Consider the following 17,464-nt stretch of genomic DNA (forward strand, 5'->3'; position numbering starts at 1 on the left):
CTGTTTAAAATCTGTTTCTCTAAGAACAAAATAGTCAGCACCTTGTATGGTTTATAACCCTACATGACCTCAAGCCCTGCCTCCTACCACACCCACCACCAGCCACAACAGCCTTCTCTCTGCTCCCAACACACCAACCTCTTGTGGGTCAGGGACCTTTTGAACTAGTTCTTTCCTCTGCAGAAAAAAAAGCTCTTCCCCATTCCCTTCACTCAGGCTCAGCTCAAATATCCTCCTTCCCTCCCTCCCTCCCTCTCACCCTTATAGAAAGAACACTTCATTTCCTTCCGCGCAGAGAAAGAAACAGGGCTGACCAGTGTGGGCACTTGCACTGTGGACCCCATTGTTACCTCCACCAGCAGATCCCTGACCTCCCATCCAGTTATGTTCCTGCATCTTCTTAGGACAGAGGCTCTTTGCTTATAACAGATGTACAGAAAGGGAAAAGAAAAGGTACCTGGATTTCTTAATTTGGAAGCAGCAAATTTTTCTTTTCCTAGGGTATAACTGTATTATTATAATGTATTTAGGTAGAGCTTTTCATCTGAGGATTTCACTTAGGCTTTCCTCGTACAAAGTAAACAAAGCTGTCAGAATTTTCAAACCTGAAGCTAGTAACTTTTTGTCTGTGAAGATCAAAGGGAACACTTATCACAAGAGCTTCCCTAAACATCAAAGAAGCTTCCTGCGCTCTGTCTTACAGAGGATTCTACTGAGGGTGTCAAGTTTTGGGGAAAGAAGATCCCTCCAGCCTTTGAGCTTGGTGCTCAAGATGTAAATCTGGGAAGAAAGGGCGGAGGAGGACTCAGGAAGGGTCTGGAGCAGGACAAGGACAAGCACTCACCTATCACCCACCTCCACTGCTCTATGAATGTCCACTTCTGACCCCAGTCTCTAATCCCAGGTCCCAGCACCCTGTGAGGCAGTACCTCTTATTTTTGGAGGCCTAGAGAGGCACATCATTTCATTTCTTTCCAGAAAGTACCCACACTGGTCAGTCTCCTTTTTGTATCTCAAGTCCTTTCTTTTGGGATCAAGGATTACAGTATCTTGTCAAGTCAGAAAAAAAGGAATAGTATACCCACCACATGTTCCCACTCCTACCATCAGTCAATCTTTCAGAAGGGCCTGTCTCTAAACTGCCAAGAAATTGCTAGTTCAGGCCGGCATCGACCTAACCCTCTTGGAGAGTCAAGCTTGTCCAGGCTGCTCAGGTGGGTGGAGGACACGGGTGATAACTGATCAGAAGCAACACTCCAGCCCTGAACACTATTCAGCTGGCCCATATCTGTACGTGGGTTAAAATGTATGGAGCTATACACCAAAACCATTGCCAACAATGCACTCATGGTTTAATGGTATTAATGATGCCCCGACTAGAAGGCAAGTGATCTCAGACTTTGCAACCAGCTAAATCACAATACATTCTAAATCTCACCCATCCAGCCCTTCATGGTGGAGACCTCGCAGGGAGGGGGTAAATATAACATGAGAGATCATGTGTGAATTTGCAAAGGGGTTAAATCCATGTACATGGGTTACAATTTGTGGACTTACTAGAGTGTTTACATATTCCAGAGTCATTGGCGGAGAGTAGGTTATCACTGTCTACCTACTTCCACCATCATGTAAACTATTTGCTACAAATATGCATTTCAGGAAACTCGTGTGAAGTCTGATACTAGGAATTAGGAGGCCAAGATTTGTGACTTGGCATCTGAAGATTACTGACCGATTACCATAGTATACCTGGATCTCAGTTGGCAGGACCAAGGCATGCTAACCATACAGGAACCATCAAAGTCTTCTGTGACAAGAGCAATAAAAAAACCAGACGTACTATATACCTACAGATACAGATTATATCTCACTTTTACAATAGAAAATACCTCCAAGAAGTGTCATTCCACTCTGAATAAATTGCTTTACCTCCTCAAAGTTTTCCATACACACCTATTTAAAAATGAAATAAGTTCATAAGTTATTGTAAGGAGTTACCCCAGGGTAATTTCATTCCATGAAAAATACTTAGAACTATACCTGCACATAGTGAGCACCCGGTAAGCTCACTAGCAGCCGTAGTTGTACTCTGAGTAACAGCAGGAATAGTCTAAAACCCACTTCCCTGCTTTCCATTCTCCACGCAGTAGTTTTCAGCCCCTAATCCCCCTGCACATTCCACTTGCCTGCAATGATTTTAAGAAATGATACAGGGCCTCGCCTTAGCTGTCCTGATTTCATTATTCTGGGACAAGTCGTTTGGCATTTGGTATTTTCTAAAGTTCTTCAGGTAATTCTAATGTCTAGCCAGGGTTGAGAATCACTGAGGTACATAATACAAATTAGTGTACTTCCTAATTCAGGTCAAATCTCATTTTTTAGAAGTTAAAAGTAACAGATCTTATTCAAGCTGACCCTAATCCCAGGTCACCTCTGTCATTTCTGATTGTACAACAGGAGTTCCAAATCAGAGGAGAACGTTGATGGAACGCTGATGCTCACAGAATGGCTCCCAACCACAGAGGAGGCCGCCAGGCAGCTCTGGTTCGCACCTGCTCCAGGGACATCACCGAACTGAAAAGGACCAAGGCTCACAGGCTGCCGAGAGTGGGCTGGCCCAAGGCACTCTGGGTTTACCCCTTACACCACATGGGTTGGCCAAACCTTTCTGAGCTCCACAAATCCTTTCAAAAATAATTTTTAGACATTCTAGTTTCAGAATATATTTGCATTCTGTTGCACCCCCCCTTCTTGTTTCAAGGTAAAAAGGGGAAGTAAAAGCCTCCTCCTCCATCTGCCCAGAGTAACCCCAGACCCCAGTCAACTTAACCAGGGGATATTCTGCCAATCCTTGGAGACACTCATATTTGATCCCTACATACACTGTGAGGACCCACAAGGATCACAAAGGAAAAAGCCTCCAGAAAATCTGAAGCAAAGACACTGCCTGGTCCCAGCCCAGTGAGGCACCCTTTTTCCAGGCAGTTTACCTGCAGTGGAGAGAAGATGCGGGGCCTGGTCAACACATGCCCATGTGAACCCAATAGAAACCAACACAACTGGATAAAGAAGAAACTGCTAGAAGCACTGACATGAAGAAGGGCTATTGGATAGGTTCATCAGGGTCCCGAGTATGTGAAATAGCAACAATGGCTCTTATGTAAGAGCAGAGTAGAAAGGAGCCAGGGGAGATCCTTTAGTGGATTCAGGAAGATCACACTAATAGCAGTGACTGTCACTGATGACAGCCCAGGGTGATAGCGGGACTACTGCAGGCTGTGAAACAAAAGACCTGCGCTCAATTTCACTCCTACCCCTTCCGAGTTGAGAGACCTTGGAAATATCACCTAATTTCCCTGGAGCTTAATGTTCCCACTTGCAACACAACTACATTGATAGTAGCACCTAAGTGGTCAGGTGGTGATGAAAATGAAACTAGACATGTATAAAAGCACTTAGCACAGTGCCTGCCTGGCACATAGTAAGTGCTCAATGAATGGTAGCTATTTCCTCATCTTATATTACCCAGTTTTATCATTTATATTTAACAATTTTCTTTATTATTGAGGAAATCAAAGAGAATCCTGAGTCCTGGGAGCAGTTTATTGTTTTAAGGATGAATATTAATATAAAGTAATTATTTGTTATTACCTATTATTTTCCGATACTGGCTTGATATGCCTTCAAAAATACACAATTTCCCCAAAAATTGTTTGAAATACCTTTAACAATGTGCAAATGAAGTTAGAGAACCTTCAGGGGATATAATTTATTCTTGACTCTGAAGTCTTGCATTAGCAGATTTATTTTTGTCTGAATTGGTCCCTGAAGAATAGAAATGTTTTAATTCCTATTCCTCTTATAGAAACCATAATATGCATTAGTGTCAATGTCAAAAAAAGCCACCTCTACCTGGTGCCAATTTTGATCAAATATCAGCAGTTCCTTTACAGAGTCTTTCTTCCACGGCCCTTTTAAAATCATAATCATGAGCAACTGAAATCCTTTTCTCTTTTACTCAGAAACACACATTTCACACACGATTCTGGTTACCTACAGCAGGATCCTGTGGCTGCATCTCCCCTTCCCACCCCCCGCGGAGTCTGGGCCTCTGATAAGACCCTGTTAATGAAGGAGTCACTGTTGAAGGCAACACTGAAACTCCAGCTTAGTCTTTGCCAAAAAATTATGCTAATGCCACCCTTTCCACCATTAACCATGGGTTACATTTCTCTAAGAGGCAGCTGTCAGCACACACCAGCCGTGGTTAACAATGAGGAGTTTGTATGCTGAGTAAACATCTCCAATAGCCCCAGTTCTTATAATTAATGCAGCCCCGAAGACACTGTAATGGAGGAAAATCGCTTGCACAGCTTTATGTAAGCTTTAATAAAATTATTTTCCACTGAATTCAAACCAATGGTTCTATGAACTATCAATACTTAAGTATATTTACTAAAATACCTTTAAAAATATCTCAAATGTCCACCCAACCAATTAACAAAGGCAAAAATACCTGGAAAATACTTTCTCGATCTTAAATTATAAAAATGAGCATACCAGACACTGAAAAAAAAGCAAATTAAACTGTTATCAATTATGATTTAGAAAGCAGATTCTATTTGTAATAAATTTTACAAGGAAATTAATGCTTCTTTCTTTGTATGTCTGGTTAAAAAATACTGCCTTTTCTATAATACATCTTTTTCTTTCATTAAATCTGAATATACATTTTAGGATGTCAAGGGTACATTTGTAGAAGAAAATTACTTTTGGAATCAAATGATCAGTGAACTACTGCTATAATAACTCATATAATAAATATGAATTATTGCCAAATTAGCTCAGGAATTCATTGCAATCATATTATATGATCTCATGCAGATAGGAATGGAGTATCAAACAGACATGGAATCCCTTGAGTTTCTATTTCAATCCAGTAGATTTTTCTCCCAGAATAATTACTACAATCAATTGATCCCTCCTGTGTAACTGTAATACACCCATTAACAGAGCAGCCCCAGCCCTGCACACCTCAAGCTCTAACCAGAAACCAGGTAAGTCCTTTTCTTCTACCAGGATCTACCACCATGAAGCCATCATGAGAATTGACACTTTCAATCCCATGCTTATTGCATGAAGCCAGTATGGGCCATACCTAATCATACACCTACACCACACACCCCTACCCAATATGATTTCAGAAAAGGAAAATAACTACAGATATCATATAGTCCAACCCCTCAACTTATGGAGGAAATAACTAAACCAAAAAGAGGTCAACACCCATGGCAGGTTAGCATAAGTGGTTAAGAATAGACCAGGTGACTGGTGCTCATTCCACAACATAACAGTCTTATTGCATGCCATTTTTTACCCTAAATGGTATTTTCAAGCTTGATCACATAGCTTACTCTGCAAACTTGAATTAGGATGACTTTGGGCTATTCTTACATAATCAAATTATTTCTATAAGGATAAAGATATATCATTGAGAGAATTTTAAAAGAAAATACGCTTCCAACATTGATGAGAATTCCCAAAGAGAATAATTTAAATGCCCTGTAAGTGGCTACAGGGCGTTCACAATCTCTGAAAGCTAATACACTAACTAAGATGTTCAAGTTTTAGCATGTTTTATTGAAATGTAATTCTTTTGAATATCAACTTCCACAAATGAATCAAACACATATGAGACCTGGACCTGTGCAGAAATGTGAGATGCACCCTTGTAATGGAGTCAGGCACAGCAATATTCAGGGGGTGTCTCCCAGTTGTGTCTTGAAGAAAAGAGGGGTAGGTGTCCCTGGCCAGGGTACCCAGTGCCTGGGATGCAATACTTGGAGGTGGGCAGGATATCTGCATATCCCTGCAGAATGGCAAGTTTAAGTTAAGGATATCCCTATGATCTTGAAATCAAGATCAGAAGATGAAGTCTCATTTAGGAGGCAAAGGGAAGTCTGTGCAAAGCCAAGGGCTCCAGGGCACAACTGAAATAAGCTTACATGTGTATGGAGTTCCAAAGTTCCCCTGCACCATCTCAGCAGCACCTCCGTCAACCCTGAAAGACCAACACGGCAGGAGGGAAGCTGATCCCCCCTCCACACCACCTCGGGGCTCTGTACAAGAGTGGGCAGATTGGTGGGTTTCCTGTGGCCACCATGTGTGCCGAAACATCACTCACCACTGTGAGCCTGTGGGAAGGCTAAACCAATAATCTGATGAAAGAAATCTGTGGGGACCAAGTGAGGAAACCCCATAGGAAAGCCATCAGCAGGCCCTGGTGATGTTCTAGGAGTGAAGTAACTCTTGCTGGGTTACAGATCACTACTTACTTGAAGTTTGGTGTCCAAGCAAACATATATTTTAAGGGATTAAAAAAGACTGTGTTTCTAGCTCTGCCTCCTACTTGATGGGTTTTCTGGGCCATGGCCCGAGGCCACTGATAAATGAGCATCTGTGTCTCCTATATTCTAAATGCAACAGTAGTATGATTGACACGGAAATGACTTGTCACTTGCCAATTCTTCTCATGCTTTAGGGAAGTGAGATGAACAAACATTCCACGGGGCATTTCGAGTAAACGCTAATGATATGCATGCGAACAAGGCTGCTGAGGAGCTGCTCATAAATGCTGATGCTGATTGGGAACGTGTGTGGATGAAATGGTTTGCGAGCAAAGTCGGTCTCATACAAATGTGGTGAGGCACAACTGTCCCATCTGGGTGACACTTTCATATAAAACTTTCAAGTCGCACCAGGAAGTGATCTTAGTTTCTTCCTTATTAGGTCTTCAAATGTAAAAGAGGATTTTTAATAGAGCAGCAGAAATTATTGAATCATTCAGAACAGTAATCCTCACAAAATTAACTAGCAAGCTATCACATGAGCCTGGTGGTATCTATTTAAAAAGAGTGAGTTTCAAAAATTTCAATCTCTCTTTTTTTTTTATCATCTCTCTAGTTCTATTTTGTATCAGATTTAATAGGATTAAGGCAAGATTTTTGTGGTTTGTAGAACTATAATACTGGAAGATAAAAAAGAGGATTTTCATACATCTATGTTATTCTGTAGGCCCACTAGAAAAGAAAAAAAAAAGAGCCAAACAAATAGATGCCTCAAAACCATAAATTCCTTGCCAAAATAGGCTGAGGTGCAGGGGAAAAAATGTAGGAGAAAAACACACATGGGCTTTGCAGTGAAACCCACCTACTGGGTGTAACCTTGGGCAAGGTCTTAGTTTCTGGGTTTTGGTTTCCCCATAGGTAAAACAGAAAGAATAAGACTTACCTTTTAGGGCTGGGGAGATTTGAATTACCACTTATTAACTGCCTGGCATGCATACAATAAAGCATAGCTGTTATGAATATATTTAAAATAGACCTAATTTAAAGACATGGAACATTAAATAAAACCCCTTCTGAGTAATCACATACATAAACATCAGCCCCGGCACTGAAATATGCATCCCTCATTATGCACTAGAATGGCCTGTCACCACCTTCCGCCGTCTTTCTCAGGATTTATGATGGGAGGTTTTACCTGGGCATGAAAGCAATGCAATTTTTAAAACCCTGGCAGGATGTAGGTATTCCTATGCTTGTATTCTTATTCTAAAAGATAAAGTGTGCTGGAGGTCATAAATACTCTTGAGCACATAGTTGATCCGTTTCTTTTCTAATCGTGCCTTCCAACAAAATGAGTTGGGAAGTGGGCTTTCTTACACACAGCAAGAGGAATCCTTTGTAAAATCCTAGCTGCCTTGAATTCATCACACATCTGGATATACTCATGGTCTTTCACAGTCACAGGGAGCCACTTTTCTGACCCATTGAAGCACTGAGTCTGAGGGCAGAGGCAGACAGCAGACTTGGGAGCAAAGGCATAGCTCTGCTAGAAGAAAATCGGACAGATTTCATCTTTGCATTAAAGCAGAGAGCTAGTTTCCTGGTCTGTATACTTGTGAATTCCAAATATATTCAAGCCTACTTAATGTCAGCTTGCCTGTTGGAGAATGCTTCTTAATAAAATAATTTTCTCCAACAGCAGAAAAGAGCAATCAAATAAATGAATCTAGGCTAACCCCAAATAACTTAATGGTCATGATACAGAGGGAGCATCAGCTCATCAAAGACAGAACTCTCAGTCTAAGGAGTCATCTGAAGTGGCCTTGGTCTCAGAGCAGCATCCTCTGAGAGGCAGTGATAAAGTCACAATGACCAGCCTCACCTGAAACTGTAAAGAAAATTCTTTCACTGGATGGAAGGAAGCGCATGGTGATCTCCCGACCTTCCTCCCAACTCTCAGATTCCCTGAGGGCCCCTGAAGGCAGCAACAGCAAATGAAACTGCTCAATCTTTGCAAGGTGCTTTGTTTATCATGTAGATTTCAATCACATAAATAAGTGTGTGTATATATAAAAAAATAGAGATATCAATGCTATCAAGAAGTCATTTTAACTTGGGAATGCTCTTTTTAGCATAGTACTTGATATATGAAATGGCCTTAAAACATATTTATTAAAAATAAATATATTAAAAATATATATTATATTTTATATTTATTAAAATATAAATATATTAATATTATATAAATACATAAATATAACAATATATTTATATTTTAAAATACATATAAGGTTGAACCTTATGTGTGTGTGTGTGTGTGTGTGTGTGTGTATATACTTATATATATATATATATATATATATATATATATATATATATATATATTCAACCCCGCCTTAAAGAAAGGCAAAAATGGAAAGAAGGGAAAGCTGGTTAAAGTAAAATGTTCTGTTCTGTCAGGAACAACTTTATGGCAGCCAAAGGATGTAAGTGTGATAGATTTTTCTCCATTGTGAGTGCCAGGCAAACACATCCTGATTTATGCCACTGAAGTGGTAGGAACTAGAGCTGCATGAAGATGAGGCAGTCGAATTTGAAGACACGGGATGGAAGTTAGATTTGAGTAGAGGAGGATTGAAGGATTCTTGTTAATGACTTGGTAGCTAAGCTTCTACAAGAGAAGCCATAGACCCAGCAAAAGGTGCGCAAGACGCTGGTTGGTCTAAAGACCACGAGCACTTCCAATTCAAGCAAAGCCATTACAAACCCTCAAAGAAAAAAATGATGCTCTGTGAGGACTGTGAAAAGATAAATCACAGGAGGGTATGTGACGGCTTTTATATGTGAGAGAGAATAATTGAAGAAACTACTCGGCAATGAAGAAAATATATTTCGTGATGGTGCAAAGAGGCACCGGAGCAAAAATAACTTGTAGGGATTATAAAAACAATAATGTAGGCTTATAAATAACATGAGAAATTGAATATGCTAATGAAATCGTGACAGTGAAAGCTAGAAATAGAAAACTAGGTTCTACTACCTAATGGAAATGTGAAGCAGTGAAAAATGGATTTTTTGGTAGGGGACCCTTGATCCTTTCCTGCAATATAGAAAAATAGGGAAGGAAATGAGTATCTGTTGCATGCCAAGCATGAATCGTGCATTGGGCAAATCATTCCATACCTCTCTCTCTTCAATCTTCAGGCAGGTATTGTTTTCTCATGTTGTCCTTGAGGAAACAATCTCTCAGAGAAGCCAAAACCTTTCTTGAGAAGGGACAGCTAGCCAGCAGCAGGGCCAGCACAGGCCTGGAACAGTCCACTTCCAGAGCCCACTGCAGACTGCCTTAGCACTCAGACCCCCACATACTGCCGGTCCTTCTGCCTGCAGAACACCAGGGATTTAATAAATGCGGGGATTTTGAAAAGTCTTTCAAATCAGTGAAAGATGTAAGGTATGGGGGCTTTTCATAGGTTTTTAAAAGTATATTACTTTATTTTTTTTAGTTAATACATAAAATAATCAATTTTGTCATGGGACAAAGGGAAGAATTTTAAAACTCTCTCTGTGTAACACACATATTCTAAAGTTACATAAATGATGCCACATAAAGCTGTACATATATGTAAGCAATATTTGTCTAGAAGAGATCATTTGTTTTAATTGAAGGCTCATTCTATTTTTAAATAAGTTCCATGCATATTCCCAAAAACATTTAAGTCAAGTTTACAAGACATTTAAGACAATTTTACAAAGAATAGTTTTTATTTTTTCCTCACTTAAAGTGTTATTACCACTTTTCACCTAACCAAATTTCAGCCACTCCAATCCCATCTTACTTCTTTGATTAAGTCTATTTTCAAAACTCAACTACACTCACTTATCTCCTCTTTGAATTTCCACTATGAGAGAGACAGAGAGAGAGAGAGAGGTGAAAAAATATAATTTTATATAATATATGTATATATTTTATATCTTTATAAAATTATATTTATATTTTATAAAATAAATTTACCTTTTTATAAAAATGTTTATGTTTTATAAAATATATTTATACTTTTATAAATGTATATTTATGTTTTATAAATATGTATTTCATAGTATTATAAATATATATTTTATATTTTATGAATATATATTTATATTTTATGAATATATATTTATGTTTTATGAACATATATTTTATGGATTTATATTTATAAATATGTATTTATGTTTTATGAATATATATTTATATTTTATGAATATATATTTATATAAATATAAATATTATTTTTAAAAAGTTTCCCCCAACAAGGAGAGAAGGGTCCGCACTAGCCCTGGACCGTAGCCAAATCTGATTGCTGAATGTTCCATTTTGCTTCAGCATGGATCCAGCTGGTCTAAAAATTAAGTGTTTCTCTTTATTTACATTCTCTATACTAAAAGTAAACAACTTCCCCTAAAAAGCCAAAAAAGAACTGACTCTTCCCTGCTGTACCTCTGATCACAGAATTAAACACCACACTGAACGTTCAGTGCTTGACTCATAATTATGGAGAGTCATTCCTAAGCTTCAGATACCCCAACCCCCAACTCCAAAGGGCACTTGAGAGACAATTTCAAAAGTAGACCCTTTTGTTACTCTTCTCCAGGGATCATTTTGAGCACCTATTCCAATCACTAATATTACAAAAATCACCTAAATATCAGCAGATCGGGCTGTCTTTTGAGCCCAATTCCTCTAACAGCAATTGAGCCACACCAAACAGACTCATCCAAGTACTGTACGTACCACCTGTACTCGACCAAGACATCCAAATGACGTTTACAGTAGAGGCCAAATTAATTTTTAAAGGTTTCAAGCCAACAGAATGTTCAAATCATGACTACTTCTTAATCTAAATGTTACAAAGTATAAAGTAGCATTTTTGACTTATCTAGATTTTTAATCTGTTATGAATACAACCATGATATATACAATGCAAACCGATTTATAAATATTTTTATTAGCACTTATGGAGCAAACACACATCAGCCCTTTGGAACACTGTGTGCTGAGGGAAAAACAAGAGGAGCCAGAGGAAAAACTCCTGACCCATGTCGCTGCCCAGTCAACTGGCTTCTAGGACAGCCTATTGTCAAGTTACAACCCTTTCCTCTGCTGTGGCTATTGATTAGGAAATTTGGGGAAGCAGGTGAGGGTCAATACCCATTACTGCATCCATACTAACACTCCCACCTATCGTTGCAGTGTTTTCAGTGTCTCAGAAGTCAGTGCGTGAGTTTGCTTTACACACAACCTCAGCATCACTCACACACGCACTGCCCTATAAGGACCACATGCTGACCGATTGCACCACGGGGCACCATCAGATTGCTTTACACAGTACTACTCCGTCATGTGGCTGCCAGGAAGCCCTACTCTTTGCAATCAATATTTTCCATTTTTACCCAGGTTCTGGATTCTCGTCTGGTGAGTATCCTTGTCAGCTGACAGCATAACCACCACCCTGTGGTTTCTCAACCACTAGTCTCTCAGGCCTGAATCAGAAAGAAAAATAAACAAAGGTAGAGAAGCCTTGCTATGCTTCTTCCTCTTAAAACATCTGGGAAATTTTGTAGGAGGTAACAGCCCTTCAAGGACACCTGGACTCTGGATCTGGCTTTACCGTTAACAAGCTGTGTAATGTTGGTCAGGCCACTTAGCATCACCGAGTCTCAGTTTCCTCATAATCTGAAGTCCTGGTGTAAACGCTGTGCTATGAGCTCTGTACTTCTGCACCTGCCCATAGCTCTAATTGTACTCACCAAGCTGTGTTGATTGACGGACTAAATTCAGAGGAAGGACTAGAGGTCTATGTTGGCAGAGCTTATAGTGGAAGTAATACTTACTAGTAAGCCTTGCCTTAAGGGTAGACATGATTCAGCTCAGGTGTGATAAAGGGAAGGGCATGTACAACAGGGGAACAGCATAGGCAATCAAGAATCACAGGCAGCAACAGCTTGGCCCATATATGTGGGCTTGGAGTAGGGGTGGGGGGATAGTGAGCACACAGAGCCAGATAAAATTGTAAAGGGAAGATGAACGCATGATAGTATCTGCAGCTCTTCCATGAGCATTTGTACAACCTGTCATGGAGCTTGTGGGTGAAAATTTACACTTCAAGCCAAGTACACTGGATGTGTTTGCCAATTTCAAGATGTTTTTACTTGAGCTCCATATAAAAATGATCAAAAACCCCTCAAAACATAGGATAACATACTACTACACAGACATTCCCTCCTTCAAATATCCTACATAATAAAGAGCTACTATGCAAAAAGTTGTCATGCCCTCACGCCGTAATGGCTCAGACACTCAACACTGGGGAAAGAGGAATGGGGACCAGCCAGGCACAAATGAACTCACGAGAGAGGAATGGGGACCAGCCAGGCTGCGGGCTGGGAGAGGGACAAGCCACCCACCCTAGTTCTGGGCACCAGCGGCTGCGCCTGCGGCCCGCCCCTTGGTCCCGGGCGCCTGCAGCTGCAGCCCAGGTGAAGCTGCCTGCCCACGGTCCCCTGTGGCTGCGGCCAGCCCAGATCCTGGGTGCCTGCGGCCAGCCAGAGGGAGGGATGCCCGGGTCCCAGGTGCAGGGTGAGGCAGAGGCAGCTAAGGGTGATCAGGCCAGCAGGGGAACAGTTAGGGGTGATCATGCCGGTAGGGGAGCAGTTAGGGGCAATCAGGCAGGCAGGCAGAGGTGGTTAGGGGTGATCAGGCAGGCAGAGGGGTTAGGGGCGATAAGGCAGGCAGGCAAGCAGTTAGGAGCCAGCAGTCCTGGATCGCGAGAGGCAGGTGGACATCCCCTGAGGGATCCCAGATTGGAGAGGGTGCAGGCCAGGATGAGGGAACCTCCCACCCATGCACTAATTTCATGCACCGGGCCTCTAGTGTGTGTGTGTGTGTGTGTGTGTGTGTGTGTGTGTGTATTATTATAATAGCCAAGCTATGGAAAAAACTATTATTATACACACACACACACACACACACACACACACATCACCAAGTTCTGTAATCTAGTTATAAGAAATTACTCATTATAAAATTTTACCTCTGGGGATCAAAAAAGGAGGAAAAGGATAAAATCAGGGGTTGAACTCAGTAATGCAGTTTAGATTCCAATTCCCAATTAGCTCTGGTATGAAGACAGACCTGAAATGGAACTTAGGGCAAGTTTATACTCATCACTCTTCTATTTTAATCAGTGCTCCTGACCAAGTCCAACAGCTTGTGCACAAACACCTGATTTATCTAGATAATCTCTGATAGTATAGAAGAGATTACATGGGAGGCCCAACCCCCCAACCCTAGTCCCATCTCTTAAAGAGGTAACTATGCCTTAGTTGCTGGCATGTATTGACTAAAGGAAAAGCTACTGTTAAGGACATTTATATGACTAGGACCTTGCATGTCCATCTTAGCTGTAGCTGCTTCCTATGAACAAGAACTAAGTTTATTTGTACCTTGACTGCACAACCCTATGCTAATGCATTTGGTTCTGTTTTTGTTTCCTGTTTAGCATGCATCATTTCTGTGAATGTTTACCATATTTACTTTATATAATAATTATTTACTTTATATAAAGATATTTCTCAAAGTTGTAAGTAATTGGCCTACGTTGCAGAAAGTTGGATTTTTTTCCTTAAATACAAAGGGAGAAATATGTCCCTTGTCAAATGACAATTTTTGTCAGGTCCAAGTGTCACCCTAGTCACTGTCAAGTCTAGGGTACAGGAGTCACTCAACGCAACTTGTATTTTCCAAGTCTCCGGTGAGACCTTGGGGTTCAACCAAGGCACGCCCCCTGCCCAGCTTTCTAGCTAATCTCACTGTCCCTAAGAGTCAACTTTTCTCCTGAAGTAATTGGGCCACGAGTGAGCAAAATTCAGGTGAAAAAAATAGAGATTTCTACCTGTGTGTATGCGCCTTAAGAAATGACATTGGCCTCTGCCAAACTGCTTCCACGTACAAGTCCCCACCTGCCTCGGATTCCTCTTCACTCAACTCTTCACTCTCGGATTCCATGCCTCAACTCTGAAAACTGCCATTTAATTTCCTTAGTTATTTGGCTCTCAGACTCCAAATATACCCTCTCCATGTGAGCAGACCCTTCTAGAAGGTGGCACACTCCTTCTCTCCTGCTTGTCCCTGCTAGTCTTCCCCACTGACTTTCACAAGCAGTGATACCCTTTGGCTAGGATGGTCTTTGGCTGCCTCCAGGTGATGAATTCCTCCCCTGTGAAAACCTGAGCGCTCTGGAACTCAAAGCAAATAGTTTGAACCCCATGAAAGAAGATAAGGAACAAATCTGTGGCAAGGCGGGTACGTTGTAAAAGAGCCACTCCTCTAAGAACACTGCCGAAATCTTGAAAGGCCACTAAAGGAGAATTGTTACTGGAGTGAGTAATTGATGGCACCACAATGCCAAACTGTTTCAACATCAGAAGCTACTAAAATGCTTTTCTACCTTTAATTTCTACCCTCCAGCACCCAAGTGCTGCCCATTACACTGTGATCTACACCACCTACATAACAGCATCATTAATCGGGAGCCAGGGCCTTTTATGTCCCACCACCCTCGCTCCTTCTCTGCCCTAATACTTCTGTTCCAGTGCAACATTGGTCTAAAATTTCATTACACTGACTTCTCCCAAAGCAAGGTGATATTAAAATGAAGATTTGGCCCTCAATGAATAACCTTTTCCTGAAATAAAACATGAAGACAAAATCAGTGTCATAGCTAACACATTCGACGGCATACTGCAGCCCCAAGAGCACAGGTACCTCTGAAGGAAAGCACACTCAGGCAAAGTTTAATTCTCAGTTTTGCAACTGGAGAAGAGAAAGAGTAAAAATCTTTGGGAGGAAATAGAATTGTCTTTTTGTAAATGGGTAATTTATTTCCTTGAAATAGATTGGTCAAGTTCCTCCCCAGCCGCACATTCACAGTCATGTCCACCCTCGATGTCCATGCAGTGCCCAAGTCCATGCCTCACCTCCGAAATCCCACAGGATGGACTCAGTGGTACAGAGGCGGTTCTGGGCTCTAGGCCCAAAGGTGGCCCAGTGACCGGACTTGGAATGCCCACTGCAATGTTTCCAAGTCATTCCCATATTCCAGTCAAAATGATCTTATCCTGAAAACCACAAGTTTGCTTTTGTCTCAAAAAAATATTTTGTGTGTGTTTTGATCAATTACCTGCCATAAGTTATCAGATTTAATCATGTCTGATATGTGTTAGGGAATAAAGAAAGAAGTCTGTTACATGATGCCCAAGTTGTGCATTTTTGTCCTTATGTATCTAGCAGAGTGGAAATCTTTTCAAATGTCACACCAGGGTTCCACGTATGCATAGGATGGGAGTGGGGAGTGTTAGCAGTATGCAGTAGTCTCCTACTAAAGGACAAATGCCTTTGAGAAGATCAGTATCTTCATTCATTCAACAGGTGTTTGCTGAAATTGTGTGGCAGGCACTAGGTGGTGTGCTTCTGATCCTAACAGACCACCTGCCTGGTAAAAGATGGAGCCAGGTTGCAGGAAGTTATAACCAGGTATGAGACGTGTTAGAATAACAAAATGAAAAAGAAAAGAAAAAGAAGAGGAAGAATGGAAAAGCACAGACAAGGAATAATCAACTCAGGCTTGGAGGGGTCAATGGAGGTTTCCTGGGGAAAGTGCTATCTGTGGTCTAATATGAAAGATAAATAAGTTGTTCCCATAGCTTGGCTATTATAAATAATGCTGCAATAAGCATAGGGGTGTATGTATCTTTTCGAATTAGTGTTTTGGATTTCTTTGGATAAATACCCAGAAGTGGGATTGTTGGGTCATAGTTCGATTTTTTTTAATTTTTTGAGGAATTTTTAATTTTTCATAGTGGCTGCACCAATTTACATTCCCACCAACAGTGCCTGAGGGTTCCCTTTTCTCCATGTCCCCACCAACACTTGTTTGTTGATTTATTGATGATAGCCATTCTGACAAGTGTGAGTTGATATTTCATTGTGATAACGATAGACTTATTGGGGTAATCACTTATATATGATACATGTAAATGTCTAACCACTGTGTTGTACACTTGAAAAAATATAATATTGTATGTCAACTGTAATGAAAAAAAAATATAATTAACCATTTTCCAGAAAAAAAAAGATGATAGAAAGAATTGAAAGGTAAAAAGGGGGTCTGTGAGAGAGAAGCACGTTCAAGGCAAAGGGAACGGAGTTCACTGGGTGGCTTACATACCCTGGAAGCAATCTGCTTCCAAAGCTCTGTATGTGATACTATTTCCTCATACAAATGGATAAAGAAAAATGCATTTGGTTTACATAGTGACACACAGTAATTTCTGTCTCAGTAGAGTCCCGGGTTGAAAAGCAGTAAGTTTGAGAATAGGAGCCTCTCTGTAACATAAACAAGACAAGGCTCTTTTCCTGAACTGTAATAGCTCACACACACATTCAGATCTGGGACATGCACCCCAGGCCTTGGCAGCAGGAGGGGAAACAAGAGATTAGCATTTAACCAACAAACACGTGTTCTTAATAGATCCAGTAAACTTATCTATTTACACGGACTGTCACTTCTTCCCAAAGGAAAACTCAGTGGTCTTTGTCCACGTTTGTTTCTAAACATCTTAAACCCAACGGTCCAGACTCTGCTTTGCTTTAGGTCCTTTCCTAATTACAACACAGGCATTTATCACAGACTCCTAACATGAGTGCAGTTAAAAACATCCCTTCTGGAGAGAGATGAAAGAATCTAGTTGCTGGTTGGCTCGATCCTTTTTGCTGATAATTAAACCACTACCAGCCATCTTCCTAGGATTCCTCGCATCTTGTATGAACAAGAGTAAAAAATCATCGTTGCAAACATTTCCCAGCCCCGTGCAGCATATGCCTCACTCATGAGGCCTTATCGGGCCAACTTCAGGGTCAATATCACAGAGAACATTTGGTGAACATCAACCCTCTGTCTCTTCACTTGCTGGCCCCTAAGCTGCCAGCCAGTGAGCCGGAGGGCTCCTCCTGGCTTGCTGCATGCCCTCCCTCATCCCCATGTACACAGGAAGTAGTCAGAGATTTAGGAAAGTCT

Source organism: Cnephaeus nilssonii (genome assembly GCF_951640355.1).
Source record: "Cnephaeus nilssonii genome assembly, chromosome: 9".
In the NCBI taxonomy this organism is placed as follows: domain Eukaryota; kingdom Metazoa; phylum Chordata; class Mammalia; order Chiroptera; family Vespertilionidae; genus Cnephaeus; species Cnephaeus nilssonii.